The 12,926-nt window shown below is 37.8% G+C and overlaps 1 protein-coding gene across 5 annotated transcripts in view; it reads right to left on the reverse strand.

The window, feature by feature from the left end:
• Positions 1 to 12,926, reverse strand: part of FTO (FTO alpha-ketoglutarate dependent dioxygenase) — a 234,821-nt gene that overhangs the window by 37,825 nt on the left and 184,070 nt on the right. The window lies entirely within an intron of this gene.

Consider the following 12,926-nt stretch of genomic DNA (forward strand, 5'->3'; position numbering starts at 1 on the left):
TGTGTTAGGAGTGTTGCTAAGTTCCTGGATCTCAATAAAGGAACAGACAACGGCTGCATTTGTCCAGTGCTCTGATTAATCAAGAAATCAAAGTATACAACAAATGGTAGGCAAACGTTAGACCATAGACATTCACATGAAAATGCATTTATGTCCTACAGCAGGAGGAATCACATATCTATTGCACCTGCTAGTCCTGCGCGCTGTCAAGAATCCATCTAACTAGCTCACAACATGCCAGCTCTGTCTGCTTAATGGGAAGACACTGAAGGACTTCAAATTTGTCCATAGAAAAGGCTTGAGTAAGAAAAAATAACCCATTATTGCAAAATATTTATATTAAAACATCAAATCCCAGTAAATTCTTTAAAGACCCAGCAACTAAAAGAGTAAAACTGTGAGTGACAGCCCATCTGCAAGATGCTGTCTGTAGCTCTGACCTGCATTTAAAACAGGGCTGCTTAGCCTTTAGAGCACCTAAAGTTGGCTCTGTTGTTTGCATTTCATAGAAACTACTTCTGAAAGTAAACAAGAACCTTTAGTGAATTATTTAGCATACAAATAAACCAGCAAAGAAGCCTAAGTAGGCCAATATGAACTAACTGGATTGAAATATTCATCTGTAAATAACTTTTCAATCTGCTGCTTTCACGTACAAATACTACATGGAACATTAGACACAACTAGCTTCTAGGGATATTTAGGCTCACTGGAGAGCAATTTTTATGTCTACTGGCATCTGTGGGTAGTGATATGGACTGACTGTTAATATAACCAACATAAAATTTATGTGAACACTCACTGCAATAGCAACACACTGTCAGACAGCTGGTGGTTGATGCGTAGCACATGAGGATTTTATACGCACTGTGTAAACTAACCTTTGCAAAAAAGATTTAGCAGGTTTATTAGTTTAGGAAATCACTATAATTAAGGATAATTCATAATGGCCGCTTATCCATTCTATAGCAATAGCTGCTTTAATTTAGACTCTGTTTCTTTGAGCCGTAAATAAGTGTGCTGGTATCTTCTGCACAGATGTGGCATTCAACCTGTTCAAGTTGGTTGAGTTCTGCTTGTGTTTTAATGCAAAAAAATAGTAGATAAGCTCATAAAAGGCACTTTGCTTGAAATAAATTAGCAAAAAATGCATCTGAAACTCTTCTAGTAGCTCCTTTTAGGGAGGAGAGGGTAGAACTCAGAAATTTTCCACAAAAAAGGAGCAAACTACATACATGGTCAGAGATCTGACCTGAGATAGAATACCAGATTTGCATAATTAATCACTGGAAAAAGAGATATCTCTGTGACCTACACGTATTATTTACAATCTATTCAGTTTGTAATGGAGGGTTTGACCTCTGTGAGCCCTTCTCGTAACACTGTGACTTTCCTGCTTCTGTGCACAACTCCAGCCTTCTCTGCAGTAGAACACGCGTGGTGTCTCCTAACTTCAGTTCCTGTTAAACATCCCTGCAAAACAATTCCTTGTGTCCACATTGCTTATTTAGTTCACAGCACTCTTCCTGAATTGTCAGCCACCCCATGTCCTACTGGCTTGGAAGCACCGTGGGTCTCTCTGACCAAACCCCCACAAATCCAGCTTTCCTCCCATTCCCTGCCCTTGGTCAGGCATTCTTAGTAGAAACACTTCACAGATAACTACTTTACTAACCAGGAAGTACAATAAAGCCTGTAGTAACCACAAAGGCCCACAGTAACCAACATATCAAATTTCCTGATTTTACAAAAAAAAAAAAAAATCTGCTACACTTTTCACTTGTGACCCCATTGGTACCTTCTGTAGACAATGACTACAGACCCACCCAACTAAAAAATTATGATTTAAGGTGTCTTTCATAAAATGCTTAAGATGGTTGATAAAGCAGCTTGAAGCATCAAACGATAGGCAAGTTTAGAAACAAATACGATCCAGATTCTCCTGATACCAATTTATGCTTCTTCCTTTCTGGAAGAGCCCTAGATTAGCATGGACAGTAAAAAATTTGGATACTGAGGTTTGCAGCAGATGACTAAGCACAATGGCTCAAGGCTTTATTTCCTTTTGTATAGAGACAAAAATGCGCAGTGTTATGGAAAACTATCTAGTCTTGTAAGTCTCCTGCCACAAAATTACTAACACATTGCCTTTCCAGGGAGTGTGCAACCTACCTTTTTTTTTCCATTTAGATTTTATAGTAACCTTGAAAGTAACATTAAACAATATAAATTCAGAGTGTCATGGCAGTCAGTGGAGCACAGTAAACATTCCCTAGCTGGGATCAAGTCAGTCAAAGATGAGATGCTTTTCCCGGATTGTACTGTTTTCCCATCAGCCCAATTTACACTGTGCCTGAAGAACGTGTACCAGCCAAAGCACTGGACTTATGAGTTGAGTATGGATCTTTGCTAAAAAGAAGATATACCTTTTTTTTAAAAGAAAATACAAAAGTAGAAGTAATCTGCTTGCAATCACCAAGAAAATACAGAATAATCACAGTTAACAAAGGAAGATGTAGCAATCAGCATACATACTGAATTTCAGGTTATCTAAGCCTATCATTTTCAATCTCTTAATAACAAATAACTACAGCATTCTACTCATTTCCAGTCTGAAGAGGTATTCATTGTGAGGTTCAGACTTCGGTGGTAAAAAGACCTTGGCTAAGCAATATGTTTCCAATCCATTCAATTATTACATTCAATTTTTTCATGAGTGTATGGAATACAGTATAAAAAAAGTCTTCCAATACCCTTTGCAAATCCATGAGCTAGTAAAGCACAACTACTGCTTTAACACCATTCAAACCATAAACACTGCAGTAATTATGTACCTTCTGGGGAGAGGCACTACAAAAAGAGAAGGAAAATGTGAAACAGACTTTTTTTCATGCATTCCTAGGCAGCAACAGGAAACAACTGAATTTTCCTTACTCCAATCAGAGCCAAGATTAGAAGGGAAACAGGAGAGATGAGCCCCAAAGCTGGAAGTTTTGCTGTCAATGCAAGACACCTTTTGGCAGTATCCTCTTGCTCTCTGGGTTCTGACTAATATGTTTCAAATGAGATAAAAGCTCCTGCATTAGCATTCAGTTCAACCAACAAGAGCAATTGACTATAGAATGGAATTGCTTTGCCAATGGCATATTGCACATAAGCTGAGTGAAACCGCAAATCTCCGTGCCAGAGGAAATTTTGAAATTTCCATTCCTTTTTTATACATTGTATTTATTTTATCAAATAATGGCCAAATAATTATAAATTGCAAAACTCCCTCTGATTCGTAGAACTGAGCTGAAACACTTGGTTTTTAGTCAGCAGAACACTGGGCTGATTTCTTTGTGGTTATGTTCAGCTTGATGGGACTTGTGGCAGGTGAGCCTGACGTTCACGTTCCCACCATAGTTGACATCCCTTGTGGGATGAGTTGACATCTCCCATAATTTATTCAGCAGTCATTTAACTCCTACAGGCCATTACACAGTTTTGTCTTACAAAGTCCAAAATACATCAAAGATACAGTATTCTTGTCAAGCAGCTGAACAAACTGAACAAAATGGGAGTTTGATCTACCCTTCTAGAAGGTGATTTCAAGTGCCACAAAATTAAATTTTTTTGAATAATCAAAAACCTGAACTTTAGATCAAAGTCATACAAAATGAAGCAGATTTTGTTTTAATAAAACAGAGACATTTATCATGGGAAACCATAGCTTTGTAAAAATTGCACTTTTTGGTGAAGAAATATTTGACCTTAATTTTAATTAGCTCAAATAATTTTAACTCAGCAAAAATATGATGAAATGGGAAGTTAGATACTGCTGTGCTAATTCTTACCACAAAAATTTCAGAGTATTTGCTGCATCTTTATTAAATAATTCCTATACTTGAATAAGACACGAATCTTGATTTCTTTAAAAAGGCTTTACTGTTCAAGATTGCAATAGAAACACAAACCCTACCTGCTCAAAAATAGAAGCTGAAAACACATTAGAAACGGTCTTAAAGAAGCTGAAAATGTATATCTGGGGGTCAGGCCGAACCTGAACAGGGGGGATGACACCATTTCATCAACAGTTGAGAGATTAATGCCTGTTTAACCCAAATTTATAAATTCCTTTTTTTCCTGAGACATTTCTTACAGTAAAACTGTTCTCTAGGTACTCCAAATTGCTGTCACAACTAGAAAAAAATCACAAAGAAGTCTTACACTAGGCTAAAGTGGCTACACATGATTCTTAACAAAGGCTTGTTATAGCCTTGGACAAGGAGGAAGAATGTAAAGAAAAAGGACCACTTGTCCAGGCTGGTAGTGCACAAGAGAAGACCTGCAAGCAATGGAAGGCTTGTCTGAACAGGTACTCTACCACAAGTGGTCGGGAAAAGGAAAGAAAAGAACAAAACCAAAAGGAAGGAATAAAACAGTGCAGGAATGTAAGGGGGAAGATCGAGCAGGTACAGATGTTTTGACTTAGGCCTAAAAAGCATTCTGCGATGAAGAACTTGAGGTGGGGCAGGGGGCAAGGGAGAAAATAGGTTTTAAAGTCTCTTTATTAGGGTTTGCTATTTTGGTGTATTAGGTTTATTTTATCTGTGCCTCAAATAAGATATAGCGATAGAGAAGCCAGCTAGGTGTTTGCTAAATAGTTTGAAAGCGCTGATGATGATGACCAGTGCATCTTACTGCACAAAAGGTCATTATGTGACTTGTCATTACTGGGACTGATTCCCGAGTTAACCCAAACTCTTATTCTTCAGCATCTCCAGAGGAGGGCATTATCAAGAGAATAAAATGGTCATGCCTGAGCAGCTCAACAAAAGGGTGACTGGAGGAAAGTCAGTGCAGATCATGTGGGGAAGAAGCCAAATGCACCACGACTCACCTTGCACAAACCATCCAGGCAGTCTGTGCCCAACACTATGCCAAAGAGGCAAAGAATAAAAAAGAAACTGGCAGTGTATGAAATAAATAGTTCAGTGGGATGTGCATGAGATGTGTGGAAGTGCTCAGCAAGGAGGCTGGGATTGGCAGTCGGCATCAGACCCATCATACCCTGCTGAGCTCCAGCTCGGCACTGCACGGGACTGAAGGGAGAAGTCACCACCTCAGAGCTCTGCAGGTTCTGCTCAAAAGCTGCCACTATGGAAAGGAATTGAGGACACAACAAGGAACTTCCAGATTGGAAGAAAAAAAGAAAACACATGGAAAAAAAAAATAATACTGAGCATCTAAGAAAATGTAGGGTTGACAGGTTCTTCTAGTCCCTCTTCCAGGGATCAAAATTACTTCAGAGACTGCCTACAAAGGGAAGTTCCTTAAAAGTGAAAGCCAGTGGCCAGACTGAGAAGAAAAGGAGAAAAGCAGAGATTATAAAGTAAGCAAAATAGGAAGTCAAGCACATCATCTATCTTTGGTTGTAACTCACTTCTTTCCTGAGAAATAAACTTGAAATTATCAAACATGAATAATGAAACAGAAGTCACAAAAGAGGGACTGAATTCTGAAGTGGTCTTCAAGGTTAGATTACATCCCTTTGTCTTAAACAAACAGACCAAAAAGCAATAAAACTACCATTAGCTTTCTATAAAATATTTTTTAAACTGCATAACATAACAAACAGCAAACAGTTTGGTACTGATTTTTAGCACTTATGGTTGACTGCAACAGCTAAAGTACAGTATTTTTAAAAGCAGAATGTATTTCTTAAGTCACAAGTTTCTTCATTGGATTTGCAGATGGGGACCTCTATTGGTATAAAATAATTACTAAAAAAAAATGACACCTGGAAACAGACCCATTGATTCCCACAAAAATCACACTGGCCAAATTCTCATCTTCATTACACCAATGTTAACATATACCCATTTCAATTAAAATCGCAGGAATTAGCCCAATCAAATGCAATTAATATAAGAATTTGGTCCGATTGTGAAACACATCAAGTATTCTTACAGAAAAAAAAAAAGCTACAAAGAAGAACTAATATACTTTGAAGTTAACCTTCTCATACTTACGCCTGGGGGCCCTTCTGTGCATGTGCCTTATGTGTATTTTTACTACAACCTCTGTGTAACCACGCAGCGTTCTGGCTTTGGACTGACATATCTCTGTGTTGGGCAGGATTTTCAATCCTTCATGACTATCTATTTGTCACTGCAGGTGAGTGGTAGCACTCAGGCTGATCCCCAGCCACTTTCACAGTTACTTATCTGTCTTTATGGATTCTTCCTGTGTGTCAAGTTGGTGCATAACAGCATTAGTGTCAGGGTGACAAAATTGTCCCCAGAGTGTCACAAATGATTCCCCGGCCTTATGGCTGCAAGCAGGTAGTAACACATCGACACTGCCTTCCTCAGCTCATCTTTCTCCAGCCCTGCCACCCACCCGTTACTCTGCACTCACACACACACATTCCCCTCTACGGATGTAAACCTCAGCTAAGAATTAAGACAGTTCTAATTTTGGTACTTTAAAATTACCACCAAAAAAAGAGAGCAGAGCTTGCTTTCAAGGTGAAATATTTTTCTCTGAAAAATCTGTTCATTTGCTTATTAAATAATAGGATTTTGGGGGAAGAATACACTGCAGAATGTCTGTTTTCTAAATACAGAAACCATGATTACAAATTCAAAATAGTGGCTAAAAATCTGCACACATTGATTTTTGCTGAATTCTATATGCCATCCACGCTCTTAGTTTTTTCATGTGTGTCTATCAATGAAAGCCTGGGTTTTTTTCCCTATAATTCTGTTGCATTTTTTACTTAATTATATTTTGCATGCAGTAACACCTTTTTTAGAATAACATTTTCTCCAGTTCAACACTGGATGCTTATCTGTGATAAATTTAAAATTTCATGTGACAAGCGCTAGTTTAAAAACTTTTTTCCCCCCTATAATGTAAAATCATTCCAAAGAGGAAAAAAAATAAATCCATCAAATTAAAACAATTTGTATATTAATTGAAGAAGGCTGAGAATCTTGATAAATACAGACGAAAAGAATGCTTCAGCAGCAAAGCTTGTTCAATAATCTAAAAACTACTTCAACGGTCACATAGTACAATCTAAGATTTTGGTGATTCTTACATGAACCAGGTTTTATGCAAATAAGTTCTGCTTTGTTTAAGTCTACTGTACTTCAATTCTTCAAAACATCCTCAAGGTAAGTGTTTCCAGACACTGACACTGGACAGGACTCTGAAGGTGAGTCCCTGTGTTCTTGTCCTTTCATCACCCTGCTATATCAGCTCATCTCTCTGTGCCTCAGTTTCCCCAGCTGTGAACTGAAGATCATTACACTCAATTTTCCTATAAAAATGGCAAACGAACTCCAGAGTAGCAAAACTAGTCAACATTAAAAGTACACTGAGATAAAGCAAAAGCCATTTGTTTGGAAGATGAATCTTTAGAGAATGACCCAAGGTGCCTGTGTGTGTGAAAAGCATGGTCAGGCACTGCTGCCTTGAGAAAGGCAGCTGGACCAAGGGTACCTGACCCTCGCTGACACCGGCGTGACCGAGGACAGGAGTGTTCCAGCAAACACATGTTTGGGTGTCTGTGCACACCCTCCCCACCCCTCGGACCATTTGTCCTTCACCTGACAAACACTCATTGTCTGAGTTCTCAGATAGGTTCAATATGATTTCTGACATTGGAAAAACAAAGCTAAAAGCAATTTAGAAAAACCTGCCCATGAAGTCAAAAGGCAAAATATCTAAAGCTTCTCCTGGAATCTCTGACCTCAGAGGCTGACATGGTTTGATGGGAAATTTAATGTAATAGTCTGAGAAAGCCAAAAGGCCTATTGTCAGCAATGAAGTCTGAAAGTTAGCAGAATTAATATAACTGTACAATGGAAGTGCCCTCGAGGGACAAGGCTGCAGAACCAGGGCAGAGGGAAAAATGACTTTTGAAGCCACTTCACTATGACATTCTGTCATCACTGCTAAACGGAAATAAAAAATCATCTGAATCACCACATGCTTCAGTGTGTGTCCCTTCCTTATCTAATATAAAGTAATAACACTGACGTCCTGTGCCCCACCTAAGCTGGGAAGGGGCTCTGCAGGGACTTCGGGAGCTCCATTTTGAATTGCTAAATGCAATAAGAATAAATGCAAGTGGGAGTCTGTTTAGCAGAGAATGATGTCTGGTCTGTAGCCCATCAAAGCCCAATAAATCTCAATGCTTCAACAAGAGATGAAAATGGTTATCTCATCATTTCAGTGCCAGGGTGAAATTTTCTCTGAGCCAGAGCATTTTTACAGATGATTTATGTCTGGGAAGGGTAGTTGTTTAAGAAAATGGCAGATAATGATAAATAGAAAGCAAATAGAAACAGCAGCAAGGGAGTGGTTCTTAGTTGCAGCAGCGGAATAAACAATATACTTACATAAAGTATATGTCACATATAAGTGCCATTATTCTAAATCCTATGAGTTATATGTTACTTGGAACATCACATAAAAGAGCTGGTAATATGATTTACAGGATAGGAAATTTAACATGTATGCAAGGCAAATAAGTATCAAAATTCTTCTTTCTGTTACATCTCTGTTAATCCCACTTCACTGAAATTACTCTGGATTTACAATTACATAATAAACAAGAACTGTCTACGTGTTCACTGGGTTTAATACATGATTATATTAAAAGGAGAGGGATCAGAGGATGGGCTAATTTTTATGTTGTTACAAATTTATTTTTAACCACAATACTTATATTGTCTGTGGGCTAAAATACAAATACTTTAAAAGAAAAAGGAATGGCTGATACATATGCTATCTGAACATGTTTTTAATAAAGTCATCTGAAAACAAAACTTTTTTTTCCCTTAAGATCTGGGTTTGGATGACATGATAAAACAAATATTCATAGAGTTAATGATGAGAAGAAAATGTAGCAAAAAGCAAACAAGGCTGCCTGTTTGAGCTTTTTGAATTAGAGATACTGCAAACAATGTCAAATTGGAGATGGAGATTTGAGGTCAGGGTGCTCAGTTTCAGTTTCTTTTTCTGCATTTTTCCTGTGGCTGTACACAAAGGAAAAAAAAAAAATCTAATTACAGTTTTAAATGCCCAAAATGCCATGTCCACCAAAAGCCCGATGCTCATTAGTACTAGTAATTAACTTTACAACTGTCAACACAAACACCACACAGGCTGACAGATAGATAGTAGCTCTGAGGGTGCTAATAAATCCGGAAATAACAACTTGACATGCAGATGCACAAAAGGATGCAGGTGATAAAGAAATGTTGACATCAAATCTAATTATCTTCGAAACGGCCAAGTACTGCACAATCCCCAGTAATGCACTGTTATTGCTGGTGATGAGCCCCACTGGAACGGCTCTTAACCACAGCCTACAACGGAGCTTTTACAGCCCCTTGTCATATCTAGTGAGGACAATATCAAAAAGGAAATTATGAGTGTCATGACCCCTCCAAGTCAAAAATCTAGTGATGAATATAGGCTCAGCAAGGCATAGCAGATTACCCCCTTACGAGTTTTAAAGCCAGGATGATATATGACATTTTTATCAGGCACTTTCTCAGGAATGTCACCAAGAGGGAAAATAAAGGCCCTGAAAAGAGACGACTAGGTGAATTATGCAACTGTAATTGCCGATCATAACCTGATATGAGCTGAAATTGCTCTGTTTTCATATTGAGATAGCATAAAATTGTCGGGAAATGCAATGGCTCCTTAATGTGGCCTAGATGAGTCTAATATTCTGATCATTTTTCACTCAGCTGCTAGGTAAATAGTGCTTCTTTAACACAACCACCGTGGCCCAGGGCAATCTGGGGGCCCAATTTTACACTTGAATTGAGAAAATATGTGTAAACTACAATTTTTCATATTTTCTGCATACATAAGAAGATGAAACATCTTTATCATGTGTATTGTCTGGCTGAGCTTATACAAAATATTAGTTTATCTCTCCTACTTTGGTTTATTCCATAAGCAAAACACATAGATCTAAAGGACAGGCAATATTCTATATACAAAATAGGTCCATCTTTTATGCAGCCTTGTATGAAGAATTCTACCATTTTGTTTTTGAAAAGCTGGAACTTCGCAATTGTAGATTTTGCAAAATAAATTAAAATATTCTAAAATGCTCACACTTTTCTGCAAATCGGCATTAAAAATAAAGGAAAACAAAAGGCCACAGAAATATTTATCTATACAACCTGAGATACTAGTTTAAACAAACCTCTAGGAGAAAAGGAAGGTGAAGGGCATTTCTTTATTACCATGCTATAAGATAAATTTATTTTATCATAAATCTGCTGTATTAAGTGGTTCATAAAACAGATTTGCTTAAAAAACAGCCTGAGTTAAAATAAAAAAAAACTCAAATCAACCACAAAACCCAATGAAACAAAAAGCATGCTACTAACCCATTCTCAGATAATAATCAGCAATAATACCTGGGGCAGAAAGGTCATAAACCATACTTCCAAGACAGGAATAATTCATTGTACTACTATGTGTTTAAGAATTAGTTTGATAGAGTCACTATCTAGACTGTGAGATATTGTCTATCAATCTGACCTTCTAAAAATGAGCCCACAGACTCCCACTTAGATCAAAACCTCGGCTTTTATGATAAGCAATGTCTTTCTTACGATGAATTTTAGGACCAGGCTTATGACAAGTGCAGCACCATTCGCAAAATATGGAAGTGAAGCAATACAAGCTCCTAAATAATAAGGTCTTTCTAAATTTCTAGACACATTTTTCCTCCAAAGGAACCAAAAAAAGCAACTCCATTTTGCTTGCTTCCTTAAGAGTCAATTCAGAAGTAAACAAGTACAAAGGAGGTTAAAAGATTGAAATTTCTTTGTTTGCATTTATGTTATCTGTTCTTAGTTCCTATATATCCACCTTATCGAGGTGGTCCAACACTAATTGCAAAGCAGCACTGACTAGCAGCAATAACCAGCACTTGGAAAAATCCCGTGTGATGCTGGTGACTGCTGATAAGAGCCCTTTAACAAACTTGGGTGTATCTGCATCAACTTACTTCCCACTCCCTTCTACATTTTATGCTTCCTAAAGGCTGATATTTTGTACTAAATGTCGTAGCAAAGTGATACCTCACTACAGAGAGGCTTCAAGCACAAATGATTTCCAAAGGCTTCAGGGTGTGGGATATATGGAACTGAAAATAACACTGAACACTGTGATACTTCAGTAATCACACAAGTCTTTGTAAAATATTTGACTGGAAACCAGAAGAGGATTGAAATATAGTTCCTAGCAATTAATACTGTGTGATCCTAAATGTAGAGTTGTTCAGATCTCAAAAGAATTTAAAACTGTAGACCCATCCATATTTATTACATTACCGCTAACCCTATTATGAACAGTCTTTATGTAATTAACATACCAGCAGGGAATTTAAGAGGTACTTGGCATTAATTTTCAATCCCTATTCTCCATGAATTTGGTACTCAATTGTAGTGATAAATAGAAGACATATGGCTATGATTACGCATTTTCTGTAATGATTAGGCACCATAGTAGAAAAAACCTCATAATGCAGCACAGGCTCACAGTTAGCAAGAAAACCCTTTTACTGCTGGATTTTCATTCTCTTCCAGTAATTCAGAAAGTCAAGTGACCACTTTCCATTTTTTTTCCTTTTTCACAGGACCTGTTTAGAGAAGACTTTTCCCACAGTCACTGGCACTTGGCAGAAAAATAACTTCCAACCCTTCTCATTCCCTCCTCAAGTCAGCCCCGTTGAAGGTGTATTTATTCCATCTCCCTGTCTCTGTATCCCCCTTCCGGAGAGCGGGTGCAGGGGCTGCAGCCGCTGTTGCTAAGCAACTCAGCCACAGCACTGCATCACCAAGTACAGATTGCTCCCATCATTTTCAGCCTCACAAATTTGGGAGCTGGTATAATAATAGGAAGTAGTATGGATAACAAAACCATTATCCATAGACCGGTAAGTTAGCAGATGGATCATAACAGCTAAAAAAAAAAAAAGCTACTGTAACAAGAACACTGAACAATTACTGGAAGTGTTATTTTCAACCTTTTTTTTTTAATCAGTACAGCCTCCACAAAGAAGTTTACATACTCACTCTGTGTGAATGCAAAAGTATTTTTGAATTATGATGATTTTTTGTGGGTTTTTCTGTGCAAGAGAATACCACAATATCGGTGCTGCCGAAAGCTAGCACAAGATCTATTAGTAATCAAATTTCAGCCCAGATTTTATGGTTAGTCTAACCGAGTTAATTTCTCTAATGTTAGCAATTCATGGAAGAGGTCTCTTGTGGCAGCACAAACCTGGGATCCACAGCAGCTGTCAGAAGAGACTCTGAGGAATTCCTTATTAGCCAGAATGCAACCAGGCAGAAAACTCATTACACAGTGCTAAATATACTTAATCACATCTATTAGAGAAAAATGAACTTGATAATTACAACAAATAACTAAAGAGCAAAAAGTGTTCATGGAAAAACCCACACCAGGATGTGTAAGAAGAGGGGCTGCATACTGACTCTGTGTGGGAGAAAACCTCGCCGGAAACTCTTCTGATTCTGATGGAAAACAATTACACCACAATGTACAAATGATTTAGGTTTCCCTTGAAAGCGAAGCATTTACATTTAACAGCTTACACAAATGTAACATAATAAGTAAATTAATTGCTTAGATTTTAAAAATTAATTTGGAAAGCTCTTCTGAGAGTTGAGATGACATCTTCTCAACATGCTTTTTTGGGGAAAGGAAGTCTGCCACAGACATTCACCACAGTAAAGGTAATTTCACAATAGCTGGTACTTCACTGCAGTACATAACACTAGTTACGTACTAAGTCTTTCCTTGTTTGGCAGCCTTTCTTTTGCTTCAAATGCTATTGGACTGTGGCGTGATGTGGTCCACAATTTTGCCCATCA

The sequence above is a fragment of the Corvus moneduloides genome, chromosome 12, assembly GCF_009650955.1.
Source record: "Corvus moneduloides isolate bCorMon1 chromosome 12, bCorMon1.pri, whole genome shotgun sequence".
Classification (NCBI taxonomy): Eukaryota; Metazoa; Chordata; class Aves; order Passeriformes; family Corvidae; genus Corvus; species Corvus moneduloides.